We start from the raw sequence: 12,477 nt of genomic DNA, 5'->3' as shown, positions 1-12,477 counted from the left end.
AATATTTTGGGGTTTGTTAAAATTTCACGAACGAGACCACATCCCCAGAGCTTTTCTAAGGACACAATACCCTACCTTTTACTTTGTTACACTACGCTGGGTTTACAGCTCAGAGTAGCAATGGTTTGGATTACAATCCGGCCTGTAAAACACAGGGTGAGCTCATGAAACGACGTTACTAGAATGTACTGGCCAGTGCAAGATGAGATGAGCCACTCATCTCTTTAAACTCACTTCTCTCGCAAGAGTTTCCCGTTTTAAGAAGAAGCTACGCGGGACATTGATGGATTTCTATTTTGTTTCATCTCAGGATTCAACCTCTGTGAAATTGACGCCCCAATACAATGATTTGTTCTTTATACAGATTATTATTTTATTTTTTTGTAGATTTTTAGTGTTTTTTTGTTCTTCTTCGGTTACACAGATATCGTGACATATTGTAAAGTCACTTTATCAGTAATGCAAGCATATTAAGGGCTGCGCCGGCTGAAGTAGTACCAACTTTGGTTGAAGTTACAACTAAAATCTTCATGGTGCAGTGACATTAGACACTTGTGTATTAGCATATCTATATATCTATATATCTATATATATATCTATATATATATATATATCCTATATCGATATCTATATATCTATATATATATATCTCACAATGTTTCGATGAGTTTGGACGTCACGCTGGAGTGTTTGAAACGACCCAACCGATCCTGGGGTTCATTTCCAACTATTTATTGATTAAATCCAACCGTGTGAGGACATGGAACATATCAACCATTTTCAAGGCTGCCACGACTACTTCTACGTTGCATTCAGGGACCTCATACACGATATATAAAATAACAGAGGGAACAAAATCAGGAAGTAACAAAGTTTTGCTCTTTCAATTTTAATGAAAAATGCTGTCGGTGTGAATTTGCCTGTTATTTCAAATCAGACATCCATACATCCATCCATTTTCTACCGCTTATACTGTTGAGGGTCGTGGGGGGGTGGGGGGTGGAGCCTATCCCAGTGTCCTTCGAGAGGCGGGGTTCACCCTGGACAGGTCACCAGTCCATGGCAGGGCCAACACATAGAGACAGACAACCACTGGCTCTCACAGTCAAGCCTACGGTCAATTTAGAGTCTGGATTAACCTGGTCCCCTCTTGATGTCTTTGGACTGTGGGAGGAAGCTGGAGTACCAGAGAGAACCCACACAGGAACAGAGAGAACATGCAGACTCACACAGGAAGATCCTGTGCTCCAGCCGAACTCAAACCCGGAACCTTCTTGCTGTGAGGCGACGGTGCTGACCTCTGCACCACCGTGCCGCCTGAAATAAGATATTTTAATTAAATTTTGCAGTTTTTGCTGCCAGTATTATTTTTTTTTTAACCTCGAGGGCAGCTAACATGAAGCTGCAGGCCCATATAAAATATTTTGAAGCTACGTTTTTGTCACCTTGAGAACGCTTCCATTTCTGTACATATGCCAACAGTCGCAAAATACATTTTCCACACTCACACCAGCAGTGTCCCCTCCCCCCACAACACACACACACACGCACGCACGCACACACACACACACACACACACACACAGGAGTATTACTCATGACCATCTTCAACAAGTTGAGTAGTGAAGGTTAATCCATACATACCACATTGGCGTAATCCATATTTAATTGTACATGGCCTTGTCTTTGTCATGTCTATATAATGAGATTAGTGGCCCGCTGTCACCTGAGGTATCCTGACTCTCCTATCAGCTCAATCTCACGGACGCGCCGGGAGATTCAGGCCCGTGTCTGAACACCGCGATCACGGAGCCGCGTGGCCTCACTGAGATTATCAGGACGCTGTCGCTCTGAGATGAAAAAAAATATTCGCTTCACTCACACGACGTACACATAAAATCCACTAAGAAGGTAGAAAACCATCATCAGTGCCTCTTGCGCATTTGCTGTAGAAACATATGTTATTTTTTTAAGAATATACTCAACAAAAACCACAATAAAACAATGCACTTTTAAGTAAAGCCAGGCACTTTCTAACGGCCCTCTGCTCTTGATATCAGTACCCTATAAACTTCAAAAATCCCACACAGACACACTCCGTGAACCCACCCCGGTGCAACATTAGAGACACCTGGCTTTTGTTCAGAAAAGGAAAATCAAATTATAATAATACACATCAAGAAAATCAATGCAGTGAGACAGATTGGTGTGGTGGATGGGTCAAACCAATAGCAGGCTCTGCCTCAGGAGACGGCAGCTGGATTCCTGTTTCCAACCACAAAGTTCATATTTCCAACACTGAGTCAACATGCTAAAATGTGACTTGGACCCTAAATGGGTTAGAATGGATTCCAAAGCCATTTATGGTTATATATTTGTTGTAATGTATCAACTTCATGGGATGAGGCCAAGGACGTTGCCAGTGTGACGTCATTATCGAGCAATTTGGGTGATCATTTTCCAGAAGCCATGCTTTTTATTACATACAGTATTGATATGCGCAGCTTTAAAGGATTACCGTGTGAGACGTTTGGGGTCGCCGTTTTGGAAAATATAACAGAAACAAACAAAAAAAACGAATGAAGCAGCGTGTGTGCAAGGAAATGTAAGGAGAAGAAGAGAGGTTGATTCCTTAAGAGTAATGAATGAACAATTATGCAAAAAAAACCCAAAGAAGTCTTTCCATACCTGTGGGCGGAGCCAAAGAGTGCAACGACCGGCAGCTTTGCCGCGGTAGCAGGATCACGGAGCGCGCTCAGTCAGAGTGTGTCCTCCTGCGGCCTCTCATCCGCAGATCCCTGTTGAGCCAACAAAAACGGATGCAGTGTCACTTGAATGGTAACCAGAGATGAGACATTCACAGCCTCTGCTGTTGCTACAATAACGCACATTTGTAGCGAATCGCCAGGCATTTGTGGGCTGATTTCTGGTGAAAACACAGTTCTGGGTACCCTCTTTGATGAAGCATGGATTCATATACGAAGGACACATAGAGTGATTATGGGGTTGTTTTTTTTTTTTAATTTTGGTGGGGTTGTTCAGGCTTCCTAACGGGTTTATCCATCAGTCTACAGCTGCTGCAGCAATGCCGGAGTGGGCGAAGGCGGAGCCTGAGATGTCGGCAGGCATCAACAATTGTTTGTTGTAACTGTCGCTGCCAGGGGAACGGAGATGAAACTCGCGTACTGCAGCTTTAAAGTTGACTAAAATCAATCTCCTACAAAACCGAGCCAAAAAATGCGCATTTTAAATCATTTGGAGTGTAAATCATTTGGTTTCACCTTGTTTGTTTTTTTTTTTAGTAGTTGCTTGATCAGTATTGCTTCAACCCCCCAAAAAAAGGAAAAAAAATACTATCTCCAACTAAGGAATGGAAGTAATTTTCTTCACTCATGCTGCAGATGATTGATTCAAACCTCCAACGCCTCCATCACAGCTGGCCTGTTGTACTCTGATATTGCTCATGGAGGAAATTCGCTCTCTTAACCGGGAATGTGTTATGAAAGAGCCACTGAGCATCATCTGGGTTTTTTTTCAAATTCGCAGTGCAAAACCTTTGATAAGAGGTGTGCGACAGCAACAATTTGATTAATTTTATTGGGGCAGGAATGATAATACAATAATAATGTTGTTTTTTTTTTAAAAAAGCAGTGTGGAAAAATAGCAAAAACTGCAGGAGAGGGCTTTGTGTTTGGGAGGGTAAGTGAGGAATTTTCCATCCAGTGCATCTCTGAACGGCGGCGTGTGATCTGAGGAGAAATGTCAGATGGAGAATCTTTGCTGATGCCTGCTGCTCTGCCATCACTGCTACTGCAAAAAAGGAAGAAAAAAAAAGGCTGGCTTAGAAAATAAACCCAGATGCTGGGACTGATCTCAAGCAGAACCTGAGGCTTTTAAGGACCCAAAGGCCTCTGGGTCTTATTTTCAACAAATGAACAGCTCTCATAACCAATTCTCTCCACGTCCTGTTGGGCAGGCTTGTGCACTCATCAATTTGATGCCTTTTTTAAGAGAGTGAACACCCTGTGTGTGTGTGTGTGTCCTCTGTGGGCAGGCGAGTGCTGGCTCCGCACGCTGCCTCCCTCTAGAGGTCAGGCCGTGTGTGGGCAAGAGGAAACAAGTATGTCAGAGGACGAGACCCGTCTGCTCGAGGAGGCAAACCGCCACCAACTGCATTCATGCCAGCCTCAAAGCCGCTGTGAGGGAAGATGGATAAAAGATCCGTGAAATACAACTGAACCTGAGGGATCAGGATCAGCAGTGGAACCTGGATGGTCAACACCCGGGAAAAAAAGAGCAGAAATACCACTGGCTGTCCCGCAGAGCCCTGGATCTGCCACTAGCAGCAGTAGTCGTCGTACAGTCGTAGTCGTAGTAGTTGTACTAGTCGTAGTAGGGAAATATATATTTTGTGGTCAGATTAGTTGCCCTAACCTGAAAATAACCTCTTCCCCAAATCGAATCAATTTTTTTGGTCACAATTTAGAACTTGTTTCCATGAGTTAATTTGTTTGTGGCCATAAGATATCCCCCCCCCCCCCCATTTCTATTAATTTTTGTTCATGAGAAATAACTTGTACCCACAATTTGATGAATAGCTTGCCACAAGATGACATAATTTGAGTAATTTGTGGCGACGGGATGTAACGTGCGCTGAAAAATTTGATTAATCCGCTGACAATGGACGAGAACGAAACTCCCTCCAACACTTTGGCAGCAAACTCATCAAACTGAGGCGGCGAGGGATATCTTGTGGCCTCAAATAAAGCAAAGCGTGGGAACAACTTATTGCCACAGATATATCGTTTCTTCTCTTTGCATCCAATCCGGGGCTCCGTACTCTCCGTTGTTTGCCTTTATCGGCTCTCATCATCTGGCCCTCACCTCCATCAGGCAGTACTTTATCCCATCGTCCATCACTTGGAGGTCTTGTCCACCACCCGGCGCCCCTGATCACCCCTGACTAGCCCTGACAGGGGGCCTGTGCTTTCTGTAGTCGATGTGAGTCCTGATAGGATGTGACAACTTTATTAGGCACAAATCAGGTGGCGGCGGTTTCATTCTCCGTTGGACGTGTGAGCGATGTGCACCCCCGAGATGTGCTTTTCGTCACGGGTGGGATTCTCTCTCTCTCCCCGTCTCTTTTCATCTAACTCTTTTTATTCAAAGCCTCTGGGCCTTTTTCAGATATTATCAGTCCGCCCGCCCCCCCTCCCTCGACCATCTACCGCAGGAGCCTTCAGGGGACATGTCTGTCCCGTCATGGAGAATCAAAACAAAAAAATAACTTCTGACCTTAATTTGCGCACCTCTGGAATCACACTATACACATTAAACAAGCTGTGTGAGACTTATTGGTTCATTTTTTACCTCTAATAAATCCTATTGGGCACCAAATAAATCAGGCAGCAAAAATATGATTAGTTTAAGTGGCAACAAATGAGTCTAAATAATGCGCTTTCATACATTGAGAATATTCCATTTATTCCAGGTGAGCAGATTTATTTCAGCATGACAGAGAAAAGAGAAATCCCTTCGTCAGTGTGTCACAGCGCCGGGTTAAACAGAGGGAATCCTCCCGAGGAGATTAACACAGGCGCGTTCCCGAAGCTCTCCACCCCGAGGCAGAAATGGAAATCATCCAATTTCTCCGAGAAAAGTTTAGGCAAATTGAACAGCATCACGGTCGGAAGATGGAAGAGGGAAAGGATTTGGTGCGTAAACATTTTCTCTGCACTTCAGCAGCATTCACTCTGGATTTGTTAAGAGTTCACCCCCACCTCCTCCTCCTCCTCCTCAAAAAAAAAAAAAAAAAGGAGGGCGAGGAGGAGGAGGAGCTCAGAAAAGAAAGATGTGAGGACAGAAGCCACCGACAATTTCCATAAATCCCTTCTTATCTTCACATTTATTCAAGTGAAAGTTTATTGTCAGAATAAAAAAAATCCTTCATTCAACAGAGCTGGAATATGATTTTTTTTTTTTTAGGAATGAACAGATTATAAATAATCTTGTAAAAAAAGAAGAAAGACGCAACCCTAATTCACATGTGCCTTAAAAACTTTGTCTCAGTCTGACTGGAGTCGTACTAAATCACACTTGGAGTTGGATAAACACAGATAACGCAGTTGGGCATCGAGTTTTTCTTCCACGTGTGCACCTAAGGGTGCACCATGTTCCCTGAACAGGGAGGAACTCAGGTAACAGGTCATATCGCCCCCTACGGTAGCGGAGTGGAACATACAGTAAATCATTAGCTCAACTTGGTGCATGGACGTACTGATTGGGTGAAAAAAGACGTTGTGGGGTCTCAGACTGAGGGTAGTGGACAGATAGAGTGTGTGTGTGTGTGTGTGTGTGTGTGTGTGTGTGTGGTTCGCTCAACATCTTTCCATTGCTAAATTAATCTCAAAACTCGACGGTGTCGATGGAGGAGAATGGCCACATTTTATCAGTGGTTAAAAAGTGAAAGTCTGAAGAAGTCAAGGCGTGAGGATTTCACATTAAAGTGATGAAAACGCCCGGAAAAGAATCACCAATAATAAAAAAAAACATTATTTGTACTTTTATATTAAAATCTAACAGTTATTTTCCTTCTCATCACACAAAATAAGATAAAAATCTTCGACTCGGAGTGGCGAATGTGTCTACAAACTTAGATACATCAGGCTCGGTAGCAAGAACGGAATGTCGCCACCTGAAAACCTTGCTTTCTTCTCCCCAAAGTATCTCGGTTCCAAGCCCAGAGCTTGAATTTATTCATGTTGAGGAGCGTCAGACCTGCGACGGCCCCTGATATGATGCACAAGGCATTTACCAGAGAGCTGCTTCACAGGGAGCGCAGGATGGGCTTCCTCTCTCCCCCCGATGGCTGCTGCTGCCCCTTCAGGACCTTAACTCACCTCATGTGAGGGCAAACTCAGGATACCGACTTTTCAATCCTGTTTCACTCAGAAATACGTGACAAAAGAGCAGCTGAGCCGCTCTCAAACTGGATTTTGATGATGAGAATTGTAAAACCGGAAAGGATCTGTGTTTCTTTTCACTGAAGTCGGTTGCATGCAGCATGGAGAGCATTCACGTGTGCATATGTGGGCTGATTTTGGAGGCGTCGCCGGAAATGATGAGAGAACCGAGCATCCAAGCACTGTTCCTCCTCCTTTCTCTCTTGTTCTTAAAGTGATACAGGAACCAATTTTCCACCCGATTTGGTCCAAAGGAAGCAGCTCAGTTTCTAACATTGGAGATTAAAGTTGTGGTTGCATGAAGTATTTTGTTATAATAGAAAACAAACAAAAGTAAAATTGTGTCATTTTCGCTGAGGCGGTCGAGGGATCAGAAATGCTGAGGATGCGGTTATGGAAGAGTGACTTGCTGACCTTCACATTGTTGTTCAGCTCAGTTGTCATTTTTGAATTTGCCTCTGCTGATTTGGCAATGATCCACGATCTACACACACACACACACACACACACACACAGACGCCAGAGGTACAATGAGAGTGATAAGGAAAATGATCAGGAGATAAGGACAATCGCTTTGGAAGACCCTGAACAGGGGAGGGATGAGAGAGAGAGAGAGAGCGAGAGAGAAAGAGAGAGAGTTAGTCTTATTTAAAAATAAAACACCTTCCTTCCTTCCACATCTTTCCTTCTCTGCTGAGATAAATGAGATTGCAGTGTGGTATAGTTCATTAATGGCTGATGACGGTTGCCCTTGTAAAGTAGATGTTAACATCTGTGTTGTGTGTGTGCGTGTGCGTGTATGGGGGGTTTGTAGATGAATATCTGAGTGTGCAAATCAATGTTCTTGCATTTACGAGGTGCATGCGGGGGGCTGGGGTTAGAGGAAGGCTGCGCGTGTGTGTGTTTGGGTGCAGATGTTGGACTGTATACGCAGTAGAGGCGGGACAGCATAGAGCGGCGCTGTGTGACGGGTCAAACACCCTTTGCCAGGCAGCCATGAGCATCAGCTAGCATGCGTCTGCTCTAAAAATACACTCAAGCTTAACCTTTACAACACAAACCTCTCCGGAATCGCTGCAAATAATATTTATTTATCACTGTACTGTATCGTTGTCGTCGTCTTCCTCCTCTTATCCGATTGGTCCGGGTCATGGGGGCAGCAGCCTCAGCAAGGAAGCCCAGACTGTCCTCTCCCCAGCTACGTACACCAGCTCTTCCGGGGGGATCTCGAGGCGTTCCAAGGCCAGCCGAGAGATATACGGTAATCCCTCCAGTGTGTCTTGGGTCGGCCTCGAGGCCTCCTCCCGCTTGGGCATGCCCGGCATCCTCAACAGATGCCTGAACCACCTCGACTGACTCCCCTGGACATGGAGCAGCAGCAGCTCTACTCTGAGTCCCTCCTGAATGACCGAGCTTCTCACCCTGTCTCTAAGGGAGAGCCCAGCCACCCTGCAGAGGAAACTCATTTCGGCCGCTTGTAGTTGCGATCTTGTTCTTTCGGTCATTACCCAAAGCTCAGGACCATGGGTGAGGGTTGGAACGTAGCTTGACGGGTAAATCGAGGGCCTCGCCTTTTGGCTAAGCTCCCTCTTTACCACAACGGACTGGTTTAGCACCCGCATCACTGCGGACGCCGCCCCAATCTGCCAGTCAATCTCCTGCTCCATCCTACCCTCACTCATGAACAAGACCCCGAGATACTTAAACTCCTCCACCTGAGGTAGGACCTACATACAGTGTGTGTGTGTATATGTGTATATATATATATATATGCTGATAATACACATACGCTAACATGCAGGTGAAGCAGCCTGAGTGTTCTCGTGGCGTCATGCTCGTTCCAGGGCTTCACATCATTGAGAGGCTTTCCCTTCATGAGATATTTTAGGGGAATGCTGCCCTAACTGTTATTTTTTTTCTTTGGAGGAGAAAATGAGGATAGAAAATCAGTGGCGGTTTACTCCTGCTGACCAAACCTTTACTGATTTGATGCATTGCTCCTGCCCCCCCCCCCCCCCCCCCCACACACCATCGGCATCATTCCCCCAAAATGCTGCTTCATCACCACTGAACATCTTCATTACTTGTTGATCACATGCAGGGGTTCTGACCATGCTGGCTAATGAGCACAAACTTTCCCCCAATGATTCATCATGGTCACAACAACGGCTCCAACATCATTTTTTTTTTGTAACTTCGCCACCGGAACAGCAATAAAATAATGTATATTTATGTATTCTGAGGCCGCCGCTTCTCCCGCTAAACTCCCATGAACCAACATTTAGCTCATTTGTTCCTCTCTGCATGATCATCAAGAGCCTTTGGGAGAGAAAACGATGTGCATGGGTTTTTTTTTTATGTGAAATGTGATGATGAGGAAAAATTGCTTCCAAAAAAAAAAAATGCTTCAAAAAAAGAAAAGAAGAAGAAAAATTATGTATTCTAACCTTTAACGTCTGGAAAACATGTTCAGCATACAGCTCAGTTCACCTCTGGAATGCAAATCCGAGAATTCTTTTGACGTGAATTAATGTGTCCGACCAACACAGAAGGAGGAAGACTCATTCATCAGTGGCACTCTGATAACACTGCCCACCCATTCCCGACCCCCCAACCCCCCCAGAATATCCCCACCTACTTTGAAAATGAGACTTGAATCATTAAACGATCTCAAATATTTACTGCGTTCTGCACTGATACCTTGAGATGGGAGAGAGGACGAGAGGCTAATAGACAGAAAATATTCAGCTGCATCTTCGCCTTGAGGATTGTGAAAGTCTTCCCTGGGAAATTGCCTGAACTCAACCAAACGCTTTTGCAGTGCCGGTCCCTCCAGCAAAGTCTTCGATCACATCAATTAATACACTGCAGGGGGGTAAAAAAAAAAAGGCAGGGGCTTTCACGTATTCAAAATTACTGCGCTACTGTCCTTGCAAAAAGTGGGAGATTTCACTGCAAAAATGAGAAAAATGTCACGTTTTTTCCGTTTTTGTTGTTGATGCGGGAGCCGGCATTTTTTTTTCTTTCCCAGAGGTGATGCGAATTCCTCAACAGGAAATTCATGATGCTACGTGACATGTCACCCCCCCCCCCCCCCCCACCCCCCGCATTCACGCGAAAACAATGAAGAAAGCAAACCTTCCTCGATTGCCATTAGCCGCAAAGGGTCAGTTTTATCTCAGGATCATTGTTTGGTCGGGGTTATTGTTTCAAAAGCACTGAATTTTACAGCTAAAAATAATAGATCTGACTAATCCTAAAGTTTAACTGCAAAAAGAGAAAAAAAAACTGCTAATTTTGATGCAAATTTTTTTACGAGCAGAAAAATAATCAAGCATTTTTGAGTGCAACAGTCACAAGAAACAGCTGAGTCCCAGAGCACAGCGGTGTCTCGTACATTTCCCGGGATTGTTTCAATTCTTTCACACTACTGACAGCGTCACCAAACGTTGTGGAGATGCAGCGACTTAAACCAATTAAATCGGAGCTCTGTTTATGTGTCTCTGACTGGGTGTGAATGTACACTTGTGTTCCATGACACATCCTCCTGGAGCTTGTCATCATGTGTGTTGTTTCTCCTACTAAATTTAGCCGGACAAGAACACCAACTCTACACACGCGCACACACACACACACACACACACACACACGGAAGCAGGACATGAGGTGCTTTTCTGTGGGGATAGAGTGCTCTACTCCCAAGCAATCAATATTGGATGCACCTACAGGGACTCACCAAGCAAATGGCTCCGGGCTAGACCCAGTCCCTTCCTACCCATTTTCTATATATAAAACTGGCCTGGCATATAATGAAAAACATTACCTGCCACCAGGGTACATAACTCTAGCAGCAGCAGACAGACTTATAGAGTGCGAGCCAAAGAATGATCCAATTACACAAATAGTATTTTTACGCTAAAGGATCATTTATCTTGGCGCTCTACAGCGATAAATCATTGCGGCACTTTGGTTTGAGATGAAATTCTAAGAAATCACTTGATAATAGGAGTTAAAAAGCCCATCGTGAAATAAGTGAACCTCACCGTTGTGGATCTGGAGTATCATTCTCAGTGTGTTTACTGGTTCAGTAACACATCCGATATGGAGTGAGATCTGTATATATAACCTTCCTCAACACCCTTGGGAGGTGTCGGTCTCTCCCTCTCTCTCGCTCTCATCACTCTTGTGGTGCCATCTTGCTCCTGGAAAACAAATATGACAGACGTCAACACTTCACCATCCAGCTCTACGTTTCCTTGACACTTAGTTTACATGCGCGGGTCGCAGACCTACCAGAGCGGCCATCTTCAGTCGGCACTCAGAACCTGAAGAAAATGAAATATACTCTAAAAAAAAAAATTTATGTTGTGGGTTTTTCACTTGATATTAAAAGTTGCAATAGTTGACATTTATACCCCCCTGGTCAGTAGTCGTCTCACTCAATCTAACAGTAATAATCTACTATCTAATCTACTGTACCGGTTGTCGAGGTAACACAACTAAGGCTCGGTTAAAGTTGCTAACTTGAGCTACTGCTAATCATTCATTAGCGAACGTTAGCTTACCTCTCCGGCAGAAAAAGTGGCAAGTGGCTTGTCATGGCTTTTCAGAACCTTCTAATGTTTCAGTTTAGACCGATGTAGAAAGTCTGAACCAGAACTGACCCCCGTCTTTCTCCTTTGTTGGTCCGACGGTATTTCAGATGGATAAAAGAATGACGCCATACATTTCTCGGCCATTTATCCGGTTAATCCAACGCCTGGTAACTCCTGACTTCCTGAGGTCTGTGATACATAGATAACACATGATACCAACATTAAATTTTTTTATTTTCAGTTGAATTGAAAGAAATGATTCAGTTATGTTTACTTGTATTTTTTCTGATAAATTACATGGAATGTTGTTTTTCATTATCAGGAAGAAAGAAACAAAAAATCACTTTATAGTGTCATCACAAAATATTAGCATTTAGTCAGCAATCGTAGAGAAAACCTACTTCTTGTGTCCAGCAGGTAGCAGTAATGCAGCGCCAGCTGCCACAATCCCCATGTGCCAAGCCTTTGGAGTCCTTCTGATGCACGTTCCTATTTAGTGTCAATCCTCCACGTTTTTAGTGCGAGTGAACCACAGTTAGCTTCAATTTGTGAAAACGTGTACGTCATGTTCAGTGAGAAAAAGAGATGCTGCTTTGGTTTAGGTACGCATAACGTAACTCTTTTTTTCCTACATGAATGTCCAAAAGTTGATCGACCTCCACCCCTACTCCGTAGGTGAAGGTGAGACCGAAGACTGCACTTCAGCCGAGTGTTTTTGAGCACGTGACTGGTATCAAGACATCGCAGCAAGTATGTAAATGATAAACACACACACACACACTGAACAAAGAGGTATGCAAAGCTGTGAATTGGATAAAATGGAAAGTAAAGAAGGGCGGCACGGTGCTGCAGTGGTCAGCACTGTCGCCTCACAGCAAGAAGGTTCTGGGTTCGAGTCCCGGCACGGGCACGGGGTCTTTC

The 12,477-nt window shown here is 44.3% G+C and overlaps 2 long non-coding RNA genes across 4 annotated transcripts in view; one reads left to right on the top strand and one right to left on the bottom strand.

The window, feature by feature from the left end:
• Positions 1-3,696: 3,696 nt before the first annotated feature.
• On the bottom strand, positions 3,697-12,331 carry LOC147262728 (uncharacterized). Of its 2 annotated transcripts, none has more exons than XR_015112578.1 (5): positions 11,958-12,331; positions 11,527-11,745; positions 11,255-11,286; positions 11,005-11,163; positions 3,697-3,809 (listed from the first exon to the last, which is right to left on the bottom strand). It is a non-coding gene; the product is annotated as an uncharacterized LOC147262728 (long non-coding RNA). The 2 variants fall into 2 exon arrangements; XR_015112577.1 differs by having other exon boundaries at positions 11,626-11,745.
• LOC147262726 (uncharacterized) overlaps positions 11,862-12,477 on the top strand; it is an 89,106-nt gene continuing 88,490 nt past the window's right edge. For both annotated transcript variants that reach the window (XR_015112580.1, XR_015112579.1), the window contains exons 1-2: positions 11,862-12,158; positions 12,232-12,306. This is a non-coding gene — a long non-coding RNA (uncharacterized LOC147262726). The remainder of the gene's footprint in view (positions 12,159-12,231; positions 12,307-12,477) is intronic.

Source organism: Aulostomus chinensis, chromosome 4 (assembly GCF_037954235.1).
Source record: "Aulostomus chinensis isolate RoL2024-O1b breed Wild chromosome 4, RoL_Achi_v1.0, whole genome shotgun sequence".
Taxonomy (NCBI): domain Eukaryota; kingdom Metazoa; phylum Chordata; class Actinopteri; order Syngnathiformes; family Aulostomidae; genus Aulostomus; species Aulostomus chinensis.
This window is presented reverse-complemented; position numbering and strand designations above follow the sequence as displayed.